This window comes from Python bivittatus, unplaced genomic scaffold (genome assembly GCF_059951505.1).
Source record: "Python bivittatus isolate LINGU-HERP-01145 unplaced genomic scaffold, Pbiv_v1 ctg000610_np1212, whole genome shotgun sequence".
Classification (NCBI taxonomy): Eukaryota; Metazoa; Chordata; class Lepidosauria; order Squamata; family Pythonidae; genus Python; species Python bivittatus.
In genome coordinates this window covers 22,987,983-23,000,717 of record NW_028277088.1, presented here as the reverse complement: position 1 = coordinate 23,000,717, position 12,735 = coordinate 22,987,983, and the positions used below count along the sequence as shown (strand labels likewise).

General features: G+C 35.9%; 1 long non-coding RNA gene across 2 annotated transcripts in view; it reads right to left on the bottom strand.

Annotated features, from left to right (window-relative positions):
- Positions 1-3,285: 3,285 nt before the first annotated feature.
- The window catches only part of LOC148214579 (uncharacterized), a 49,224-nt gene continuing 39,774 nt past the window's right edge, over positions 3,286-12,735 (bottom strand). For both annotated transcript variants that reach the window (XR_015797822.1, XR_015797821.1), the window contains 3 exons: positions 5,335-5,483; positions 4,223-4,377; positions 3,286-3,692 (listed from right to left, as the gene is read on the bottom strand). This is a non-coding gene — a long non-coding RNA (uncharacterized LOC148214579). The remainder of the gene's footprint in view (positions 3,693-4,222; positions 4,378-5,334; positions 5,484-12,735) is intronic.

The window sequence follows — 12,735 nt, the reverse complement described above, 5'->3', positions numbered from 1 at the left end:
CTCCACATGTTTTTGTGACCATGCCTACGTATTTGCTGAAAAAAGTGGTATTCCAAATAGTATACATTTAACATCTATACAATTATACCCTGATCTTGAATTTATATAATCATCCTTTAATGAGCAAAATGTAATCATCTATGATACAACAACTTGCAATACCTCAATGGTACAACTGAAGCACTTAATTCTGGAAAAAGCAAGTGTCTTTTTTTCACCTCATAAATATCTTGCAATATGTGCCTTTTGCCTTAAATAGAAGAATAAAAACATGTATTAGGCCAATATAATATTTAGTGGATATAATCCAAAGATGAAGCATGTGATATAATTTAGGTTTTTTGATACTTGTTGTTCCCTTTCCTGGATATCCAAATGGGTTTTTAAAGAAACTGAAAGGTTAATTATTCATTTCCTGCTTATGAACATGTTGAGTAAACACTAAATTTCTGTCTGTGTCAATAAAAAGATTTTCTAAATGGTCTTTTTCTTCCAATGGCCTTGTTATTTTTCTTTTTTCTTTTTTTACCTACAAATTTCTACTGCCACCTAGAGATATTACAGTAGCAGCGTCATTACTGTTTCTGTTCTTATAATTAAATATTTATATTCAACTTTTCTCCCAAAAGTGGGGGAGGGCAAATTAAATCATTAAAGAAACACAGTTTTAAGGCCACATAGTTTAAAACAACCACTGGAAACAATAAAAACAGCAGCAAAGCCAGACAGTAAAAGCTAGTCAGAATGTTTAACAATGAGTTTTGAGCAGGGAGAGTGTTGAGTGATTTTTCATAAGGAAAACATACCAGAGAAAATCCTGAATGTCACACCCAAGAAAATCTTGCTTCTTACTCTTATTCACTGAACTTAGTAGCACAAAGAGCAGGTCTTCAAAGCCTATCATACATCTCAGGAGAGAAATATCAGCATTCTCTCAAAAGAGTTTAGCGCAAACTAACAGAAATTAGTTGCTTTAGATTATGTAAAGTCTTGAGCATATTAATTTCTGCTTCCCTGTCATCTTTGGTCATCCTGGTCATTTAGCTATACCTTTGCTAGTTAAAACTCTAGGAAAAATCACTAAGTATGACAAGACATGCTTTTTGCTCCTGCTTACTGAAATTTGCTTCTACATATTGAGTAACTTCCACTGCTGGGGCAGGAAAATACCGTTGCATAGTTTTCAATGATATTCCACCACAAAAAGCTTCATTTTTTCTCAGCTATTCTCATTGGTTTGATGGAAAAGAAATGGCTCCTTCTGTTTTCAAATGAGAAGCAACATTAGTGAAATTCTCATAGCTGAGTGCAGAGGTTTTGTACTTTTCCTCCATTCAAAGTAGCTAAGGGCTGTTGTGACATTTTATCATGCCCTGTCCTTCATGATAAAATAATCTCTCCATCCACCTCCTTGGTTTCTCTCTTGAGTTCAGTTCTAAGTGAAGACATAATGAGGGAACCCCTTGAGAGAAAGAGAAAGAAGGAAATGTGCAAGGGGAAGGAGGGAAACAGTAGGTTGGTTCACCTTTCACCATCTTGTAATAGAAAGCTCAAAAACAGAACTTTAAAAAAATATCAAGAAAATTCTGGAGACCCTGGAAGACCTTTTGCAAGAGAAAGAAATATTTCAGGAAATTGGATGACAGATTTTGGTACAGCCTGATTTTTGGTTTAGGGTGGAGCTTTGCACAACTACAGTTTCTCCTACAGAATGCAGAGAATATTATGAAAAAAGACATTGATGGTAGCTAAACTATAGTCATTCTAATATCTTTACTTTTCTCCTGTCATACAAAGGGCTGTTCCAGACTTCTCCCAAAAAACAGGCAGCCATGAAGAGCCCAAAGTTACTGGCTGAAACCAAATGTTTTAGCAAACAAATTATAGTATGAAGGGCCCCTTCTTCTCATCAAGGTGTTTAGTCTAATCAAGGGTTAACCTACTTCTCTTTGCAGCCAGAAATTACCACAGCTTTGTTTCTTCTATTCTGAGATTGCCAGGAATCCCAGCCATGAGAGGAATGCAGCTGGGCTCAGCTGTAGAACTTACCCTCACCTGAGGGAATATCCAAAAAGAAAAATTAGAAAGCTTCTCACTGCAGGCTGGTCTGAACTGGAAGGCTGTGGCAACCTGAAATGAGGGGGGGAAGCCTGCTTCTCAGAAGGTATAACTGAATTAAATTAAGAAACTCTGGTTTTCAGGATGCCTTCCCAAATTTGAGCCACAGGCCTGTTTCCACTTCTGCTCAAGGGTCATTTTACTCAACCTTTTCATTTGGCAAGAGAGCTACCCTTTTGGCTGGTGTGTGAAATAGTGTGGGGTTCAGGAGAGAGCTTGAAGTTGAATAGAAGCAGGAAGAAAATTGAGTTGATGTGATGCATTATGTACAACAGCAACAATCTGGTCATAAAGCAAATGGACTGAACTGGGAGATTGGGTAAAGTGAATTCTGTCAGACAGATTATAGGACCTGAACACATCGGGGGTACTCTCAGTTGCAAAGGCTGTGTTAAATATTGAATTATTTCAGAGAATAGAAGGATCAGAGGAATTCAAAGACCATCAGGTCAGCTTTACCATGAAGCAGTGCAAAGTAATTCATTTCAGTTACCAGATCTCAGGGAGGATCATTTCTCACCTCCCAACGCTGTCATTTGTAAGAGAGGCCAAATCTTTGTTCTGACTTTTCCTTCTGACCCAGGCATAGCTGAAATATGCAGTAGTCATTATGAATGATCTCTTGCCTCGAGGTCTCTGTAATATAGATCTCTGTATTAGTCCACCTAATTTCCACAAAAGCCCAACACTGCAAATAGAGGGAACAAATAATGTTTTGATATGTTTCTGATGACTGAAGCAAATAAATTAAGTCACACACTGCAGATGTGTGATCTTAATTTCTGGCCAAAGTTATCTATTTTGAGGTTTTCCACCCTAGTTGGTTACAGCAACACTGGAATGCATGCCAACATCCGCAAGCTTTGCATAACCTATGATTAAGACCTCTATTGCATTTCTTCCTGGACTTGGAAAAAAATTCCTTAGTATTAAACTCATTAAAAGGTTTGGGCATCCTCAAAGCTTCTTTCTTCCTTCTGTTAGGCAAGATCTAGTGAATAATCACTAAGGTTGTGCAAAGCCTGAAAGTGCCTATTCAAGGCCATTCCATAAAGCAACCACTTCAAGAGACTTTAATTGTCTTCTGTGCATACATGCAGATGGGTTGAAGACACCTCCACCAGCACTTCTGGCAAAGCAGACTTCATACCAGATGTGGCAATAAATATAAACTCCAGAAACTCAATCCAGTTACAGTAGAAGCTTCAAAAGCTTGACAGCTACATAAATTGCTTTATTGCAGACAAGAAAGGAGTCATATATTCACAGAAGATCTGTACATTACAGAACACAGGAATCAAATCCTATATATAAGTGAACCCAAAGTCTTTTTCTTGTGCCTTTTCAAATCAATGGACCTTGGGTTTTCCTTTTCTTGGCCTTGAGAGGCAAAGACCCTTTTTTCATGTTTACAGAATAGTTTTGCCTGGCCTGAGAATCATTGGTTCCTGCTTCATCAGCTTGAGTCCTTAAAACAGCCAACCAAAGTACAGCAGCCTGTCACAATGCTTTGACTTCTGGGTTGAGGCACCACCTTGAATGGAATAGTTCCTTCAGTTCAACTTAATGCAGCTCTGCAAAACAAAGTAATGTTGATTCACACAGACCTAGGGCTCATGCATTTCTTAACCTTCTAATTTTCTCACATATTTTCAAATGCTTAGACTGTTATTTTATTTATATTTGCCATAGAGTTATTTCTTTCTTCCTGCCTCCACTCTAGGCAAAGGTCAACTGGAGAACATCATATGAAATTCCAAAGGCTATACATACTCTCCTCTCCCTTCCCCACCCCAATTACAAAGGAACTGGCACTGAGTTTACAACAGATAAAGAGTTGAAGAGTTGATTTTCCTTCTGTGGATTTCCTTTGCTAATGACTAGCTGTTCAAAATATTCTCATCTTTTCATATAGCATTGGAACAACCTACAAAGGAACTACACTGATTTTCAGTTGTGGATAATAGCCAAACTTTAGTGCCATTGGGCTATTCCCAAGCAAAAGCTATTGCATAATTATTCCATCTTTCCCACCTTAATAAATCTGTTATAGTAAAAAAGAATTGGGAGAAGCTTTAGGAAATGTATGTATTGAAAACATTACCTTTAGGCTCCACTAAAAAATCTCAGTTGTACACAATCCCAGTGGGTTAGCAAATGTTTTACAGGAGATCAGTGCAACAGCTTGTGGCTCAATATTTTCATTCATGAGTGTGATGGAATATAAACCTGGGCCTGGGAATCAGGAAGGGATGAAAGCTTCATTAAGGGAAGAAGAAATTCAAAAAATATTACTCAGATCTGGGAAAGAAGAAAGCATGAGAAAAAATAATTCAAAATAACCCAGCTTTGATTTTATTTGTGTCAACTGTGGAAATTTTGACAGGCTTTTGAGATTCTGTTATACTGTAATACCCAGCAACAGTAAAGAACTTTTTTTACCCCTTGCTGCTCCTGTTTCTTGACTTTGTCAAACTTGAAGGACTGACAGTGAATTTGTAAAATAGTGAGTATGCATAATTTCATTAATGAAATTAGCATATAATACAAAACTGCAATTGACAAGCAAGTATTTTGAAAGTAGAATGAAAATACATTTCTTTTGTCTCACAAAATGAAAATGCTGGAGAAACCATGACAAATGAAACTTAGAAAAGGAGGATGAACCTTTTATTATGGGAACCAGAATATATAAGGAGTGGGGAGTAACTTTTCAGCATGTTCCAAAACTTAATGCATCAGTTGGAAAATCATAGGCAAAATCAAGTGATTCTAACAAAAATTAATTTGGATCACAGCTTATGTACCTTGAATTTCTTTAAATGATTTCTTTTTTTTTAAAGAAAAAGAAATAAGTAAATAAAAATGTGAGTTAATCCTTTAGTATCTTCAAAATGCCATAGGGTGCGCCTGCCTGTCTGCGCAAGTAGCTACACTCCCCCACCCCACTGCCACATTGACAAACTTGAGCATATCTCTGCAAACTGTCATTAGGAATTTCATTCTGACATAAAAATGTCATCTTTCAAAAGCACAAGCTAATTGACCCTTGAGCATAATTTATACAGTGTCTTGGCTTAGTCTTCTATCGTTAGTGGTTATTTGGCCTTATCCTCAGTATGTTCTAGAACTACAGCCAGTACCCAGAGCCACACCATGGGTGTGCCTGGCAGTCATGGGGCTGAGATGCCAACCACTGGAATGCATTTAATGTACCTTTTTTTCCCCTTGAGGCTGGGCTTCCTGCTCAGTCATAAGGAAAGACTCTTCTCCAGACTCTTGTCTGACTCCAGACCTTGAACGTTCTGGAATTGATTCGTGGTCAGTTTACACATAAACCATCTCACCATTCAGGGCTCATTTTCCTGCACAAATTCCAAGAAGAGACACAGAGTCATCTTTTATAAAAAAATAAAAATAAAGAAAAAATAACCACTTCCCATCATCGTTCCAAGAATATCTGCATAGTGGGTACAACCAAAAGATAAACAAGAGACTGCTATATTGTATGATGCAATTTTGCTAAAACCTATGGTTGCAAATAAACGTATGAAACTGAATATTGTATGATGCAATTGAACATATTTTAAAATTATATTGACTGGCAAATAATTAAACAATTGACCTGAAGTTATTTTGCTCTATTTGGATAAAGCAATAAAATGAATTTAGAATTCATTTTGACAGGAAAAAAAATCTGTCTTTTGACTATCATCAATGTTTGGTCAACTCAGTTCTACTATTGGGAGAAATCCAACAGGCAAAATCATAGTCAACTAACAAGGGAGAGAGAACTCTAAGTGGAGGGATTGGCATGACAAGAGACAAAACAGAAATTACAGCTTTCACATTAATGATATTGTCAAAACAGGAAACAGAAATGGAGAAGGCTTCATAGAAGAGGTATCAAAAAGTGCTTGGATTTGGCACTGATCATGAGGTCTTCCATGAGGAAAATCCTATGCTAACTGCTGGAGACATTCAGAGCTGTTTCATGATACCAGTGACAGGCATTAACATGCAAAAGTTCATTATCACCTTGGAGAATAAATGTTTTGGTGTTTTGCATACTTCCAGCATGGCCAAAAGAAAAATCATTCCTCCATGATAGCCCTCCATATCCCATCCTCCCAGCTTATATTTCTCTTCAGATGGGAAGAAAAGTAAAATCACTGGCTCTGGAATAGACTTTCAACCTTCCCCCAAAATAGAGATCCTCCAGCAGGGGTGTGCTTTCCTTGACAGAAGATCATGCTATAATAAGGTTCAAATAGTATTTCATGTGAGTCTAGAATATTCCCAGAATTCTCTTTAATATGTGGGAATTAATTCACATACACATGAGTGTCCTGAAGAACAATTTTGGGAGGGAAAATTATATAGGATAGCAATATTGACTAGAATCACACATCACACTAAACAATCCTAACTTGCTTAATCACGCTTTACTATCTGGTCCAGTCAACAGACTTAACCAAATCACATTATGATATAGTGCATTGTTTGGCCTAGCTATTGTTTTCCACAAATGAATTAAATCTCATTCAGATTTGAGATGAAATGTTTAGAAATTTCCATCTCCTGGTCCCATCCTTTCCCCTGTACCCAGAACAAAGTCCTGAAAAGGAGAGGTCATGCAGATGCAGCTCTGCAGAAAGATGTGCATTACTTTTCAGATTTTTGGCTTTACATGTAAAGGTTGAATGGGTCAAGTGGAACATCTAATATCAGTGTTGTGAAACCAAATGTAGTCTCAGTATGTATAATTCTTCGGTTACATTTGAGTAAATATGTAAGATATATTTAGATAACATTCAATTTTGCTGATAAACTATAGAACTGATTTTAAATACTTCATAAAGAAAACAATTAACCCTTGAAGCTTGCCGCTACAAGACACCAAGGCCAAACTTGATAGGATTTGCTCATTTTAAAGAATTAGCTATTTATGACTCATGGAAATGTCTTCTGTTTAACTGAACTATCATACATTCTTTTAGGGAATCCACGTTCAACTTAAATTATTTTGGAGAAAAGCTAGCAATTACACATGGCTCTGTGTTCAAGGCAAGCAATTGCATAATTGCCAATGGTGGGTGTTTTATTTTCTAAAGAATCTGATTCTGGCTACTGTTGGATATATGACTAAAGACAAGAAGGTCTGAACATGCATAGCAAGTCTTGCATTCCTGCGTGCCTGTATAATTCACTGAAGTAGGTTAAAAGTGAAGAATTCAGGAACACTAAAGATAGCTTGCCTTTGCCATGTCAAAACTTAGTACTTTTCAAATATTGGGGCAGGGGGTATTAGGCTCACATGAATTAGCTTTCCCTAAACTGGTATTTTTCAAATATAAGAGGTATCCATGGAGGAAAAACAAAGAAATCAAGATGGCACTGTGACTATATGATCAAAGCACCACCTTTTTTAATGTGTGTCATATGTAAAAAAGAGGCTACAATTGTGTTGCCCCAGCAGCCATCTTGATTTTTTTTTTTTAACCTCCTCTTCCAGATATCCTGGGTATCACAGATCTATGGAAGTTATACTGCCATACAAAGAAAGAACACCAAATAGTGGAAGAGCTTATATAAATCATCAGTTCAAAATATAGTTATGATTTATTTTTATAGAGATCAAAAAATGGGGGGGGAGGATACAGATAATGCTGCCTATTCTGCTTCTCCTGAGCTAAACTTCTACATAACTTTACTGTAGTATGATAAAAACCTTAAATAGAAATGCTGTCGTTGTCTGAATTTTATTTTAGGGCACATAAAGAATGTGTTCCATAAGATGATTGGATTCACACATTTCAATAAACCATATTGTGATTTGCTTGATATATTCAACCAAATAATTGTGGTATGTTCAACAAATCATGGTGAAACAAATGGAATGTACAAACTAGGCCTTAAGGTACAAATTTATATTCACTTCACTGGTAGTAGATCCCATTGGATTCAACTGAATTTATTTCTGAATAATGTTTAAAATTACGCTATTATGCAGTCATGCATTTTGGCCCATTACTACATCTCAGCCTACTCTGTTTCACAGCATACTAGATTGATAGGTACAAATTTTGGTTATCAGAATGGAATAGACTAAATTACAGTGGAATATGACACCAGCCAATGAGTGTAGTAGGAGACAGAATGCAGAACTAGAATTTCTAATGAAGTTGGTACTTAACCGATGTAGCATCAAAAAAAAAAAAGTTTATGATGCTTGTTTGTTTGTCAGTTTAATGGTATTAATTGGTAAACTGGAATTTTTTTAAAACACTATCTTAGTTCCAGTTCCCAATACCATTTTCTGTGTAGGAGTAGTTGTGTATTTGCATACTGATTTATTGATTTCAGTTAAAAACTTGAGTTTCTAGTTTTTACTATAAAGTTGTAACTGTAATTCCTATTCAAAGTAGATTACCTAATCAGCTAAAACCCTTGTTAATGAAACAGTGGTTTTCTACCTGAATTTTATCATCCATATGTCTTTAGAATCTAGGACAAGATTATATTCTAAGTTAGGTATATGAAGAATACAAGAGGTTCTTTTTGCATTGCAAGATGTGCGGTAAAACTTGGAATCATACCCAGAGTTTTCTGAGCCAGGAAAAGAATACCATGCTGAAATGTGCAAGGCCTTGCTCAACAAAGAACAGTGCATAGGCAAATTGTTCACCCAAAAGTTTTCATCTGAATCCAAATGATATTAAAATTTCTGAAATTCTGCAGACTTGAGTCCTGAAACTTTAAATAGTTAAATTTTGGAACGCACAAATTACATTTCCATGAAGTGCAAGCCGTCAGCTGTTACTGTAGGTCACTAAGATACAATGAATTATTTTCTGCAGTTCATGGAAAACATTAGGCGGCTGTAATAAAGTCAATGGCATTTCCTTCCTTACTGAAACATTTGCTTCAGCAATCCTCTGTTTTGCTTCAGCGCCATTTCATGCTTAATAAAATGTCATGGACTTTCTCTTTTACTTTTTAAAGTTCTACTCGGTTGTTGTTCAGACCAAAACAAAATGCAGAGAAATAAAAATCAAATGTTGCTTTGCAGGTCTGGATGAATGAAAGAGGATGAAATAGATTTTTAAAATTCTAAACAGAACTGGAAAAATAGGGTTTTTTTGATGTGCTGGTGAACAGAAAGTTACCAAGAAAGAATACATCGTAACATATTTGAAAACACTAAAATATTAAGGAAAGGAGCAACAGCATTTTAAAAGTTTTATCTATTTTCTTTTATTTCCCTATAAACCATATCATCTCACTTTCTTATGTCCCTGTACTTATCCCTATTCTTTGCAATGAATCTGTTTAAATCCAATGCACCATTAACACTGATTTCTGCCAGAAGATAACAGATCACTACACACAGGTTTACTTAGGATGGTGTATATGATAGCTACAAAGAATTTTAAATAGATTAATTAAAAAGCAGTAGGACTCAAGCAGTCTATTTTGTGAGCCAATGAGCTAGATCGTCAAACACTTGGTACTGCCATCTACTTCTCAATAAAATCTTCAGAATTATATTCCAGAAAGATTCATCTGAAAACAACTTATATCAACTAAGTTGATATAACTCCCCCAGCCATCGGAAGGAAATGAGTGGGGAGAAATTTAATAAATTTAATAAATAAATAAACAAACAAACAATGTTGCATCTGAGTTAATATAAGGGGGAAAAATAGGGAAGTACTCTGTTATCCATATAGAAATTCAAGCTGATCAAGAACAACAGAAAGGAGAATGGGGGAGCTAAAACAAGATTTAGAATGTTTACTTTTACAGACTTTAACCTATTCTCTGTCACATTTCTTTTAATCTGCTTATTGTATCTCTCCCCACCCCTACTTCTTGGCACAGTGTGGATTAAATGATCCTGCAGGAACGCTAGAGTCCAATATAAGTGGACAATCATGGATAGATGTGTGAAATACAGATGACAGGGCAAGATCATGAGGTTGTGATGAAACTTGTCCTCAGTGAAGGGTCAAATACTCAAGATCCTCCTAGTTTTGAGGATCTTGAGGATTTTACAAAGAGATGCTTAGTGGATCAATGATTGTACAATGGAATTATAATGATATAGTGTTTTAGTCCTGAGCATAGATTGTTCATGTAAATGTTTTCCTATGCCTGTATGTTGTTCCTCGTAGTTTTTTGTCCTTTGGGTGTCAACAGCCCAGTAAATAGGAATGTTTTAAGGTATTCATTTAATTGCCTTGAAAAGTATTGAACCGTATGATCATTTCAATGAGACTTCAACCCCAGCTGACTTGACTGAGTGTATCTATTATAGGTATCTTTTTAAGATAATGTTTACTACTTTGTTGGTTTCATAATTTTTGTTTGTTTTCTTTGTGTTGCCTGGAGACCTTTGGGATTAGGGCGGCTATAAATGCTGTTAATGAAATAACTAAATGAATACTGAACCATGGATTCCTCCCCACTCCAAGTATGGGGCCCCTGGGCCATTGGCCACATTACCCTCTTCCTAAAACTCTGCATGAGACCTTTGGCTTCTTGTCTTACAAATAGCTTCACACAATTTGGTCAATGCTATTATATTTCATTCTTCCACTAACTAAATGTTCAGGGCACTTCTGAAGCAGGGAGTTTCCTCTATATATCTTGTCCCCTGATCATTAATAGCTTTGATTGGGAAAGAAAAAGTCATGTCTTAAAATAACTCAGGAGTCTGCTGATGTGGACTTGTCTATTGAAGGACATGATGGAGATATATACAGGACTGCCCTAAACATTTTTCTGTCTCAGATTGACAACGTGGAGCTCTCTTCTTAGTCCAAGGCATAAACTGACTGGACTGCTGAATGCTTTTAGCATTTAACCAGAGGAGAGCATTTCCATCATATTTGTGGCAGCAAGCCAGTTTAGTGTCCCCAAGATAGGTTATATCATAAATCATAACGTTCTCCATCAGAGGAGCACTCATCAGTCTAATGACTTTTCATGGTGAATCAGAGAACTGGGATTCAGATACTTAAAAAGGATAAAAGCAAAAGTATGCAAAGATTAGACTGCTGGAGAAAATGAACAGTGCATGTGACTAATCATTTCATAATTATGTGATGATAATATTCTGACATGTTAACAATCAGGTCTTTTCTAAAGGATGATATAAGGAAGTTTACTTTTCAGTAGCATGCCACTAGCTGTTTAGCAAATGTTCAGTTAGGATTGAAAAAGTTACTGTATAAGCATATAAAGAAAAGAAAACTTATTTAAGGATTTGGAGAGAACTAACAATATACTTAAATTAAACTCTAGTATAAATAACATCTGTACCTAATAACATTCATATTAATACTATACAATGCTAATATTAACATAATTCATAATGATATAATTTGAATGTGTGTGTGTATGTATATATAATTTATAATTAAATATTTTATATAAATATAATATTTAATTATAAATACATTATTGGAAATACGGTACTAAAATACTGTACAGCAGAGATGTCAACTTCCAAGACACCTTAGAAGATATTCCCTACTAACAAGAACCTATTTACTAGAAGATTAGATTAGCACTCCAGTCTTTAGCAAATTGGAAGCTATAGGACTGATGGAATACCCCCAAAAATATGACAGACAATGGAAGAAGAATCAGTAAAGGTTCTAACTAAGCTTTGCCAGCAAATCTGGAGAATGACATAGTAGCCAATAGATTGGAAAAGGTCAATCTACATTCCAATACCAAAAAAGGAGACTTAACAGGGTGTGCAAATTATCATACAATATCCTTAATTTCACAACTAGCAAAATAATGCTAGCAAAATAATGTTTAGGATCATCCAATGTAGATTACAATGTAGAAAAAGTGATGCCAGATGTTCAAGCTGCCTTTAGAAAAGGCCAAGGAACATGAGATGATATTGCTGATGCAAGCTGGATAATTGAGAAAGCCAAAGAATACCAAAGAGAAGTCACTATGTGCTTCATTGATTACAGAAAGGCCTTTGATTGCGTTGATCACATCAAGCTGTGGAATGTGCTTAATAAAATGGGAATCCCAGAACATCTAATTGTCTTCATGAGAAACTTATATACAGGTCAGGAAGCCACAGTACAGACAGTACATAGCAAAACAGACTGGCTCTAGGTTGATAAAGGAGTGTGACAAGGCTGTATATTCTTCCCTTATTTATTCAACTTATATGCTAATTATATATTAAGAGAAGCTGAACTGGAAGAAGATGGGTATGATTTTAAAATTAGAGGAAGAAACATCAATAGCCTGCACTGTGCTGATGATACTACTTGCCAAAAATGCAAAGGATCTGCAAGTTCTAGTAATAAAAGTCAATGAGCACAGTGAAAAAAATGGGACTAAAATTAAATATAAAGAAGACCAAACTAATGCCAACAAGTACAACAACCAGCCTTAGAACTGACAATGATGATATCAAAGTGGTAGATAGCTTCTGCCTTTTAGGATCAACCATTAACAGGAGAGGAATAAGCAGTCAAGAAATATACTAGCACCTGGTAGAGCATCCATGAAGCCTTGGAAAAGATATTCAGATGCCACAATGTATCTACAGTCATCAAAACAGTGCAAATCATGGTA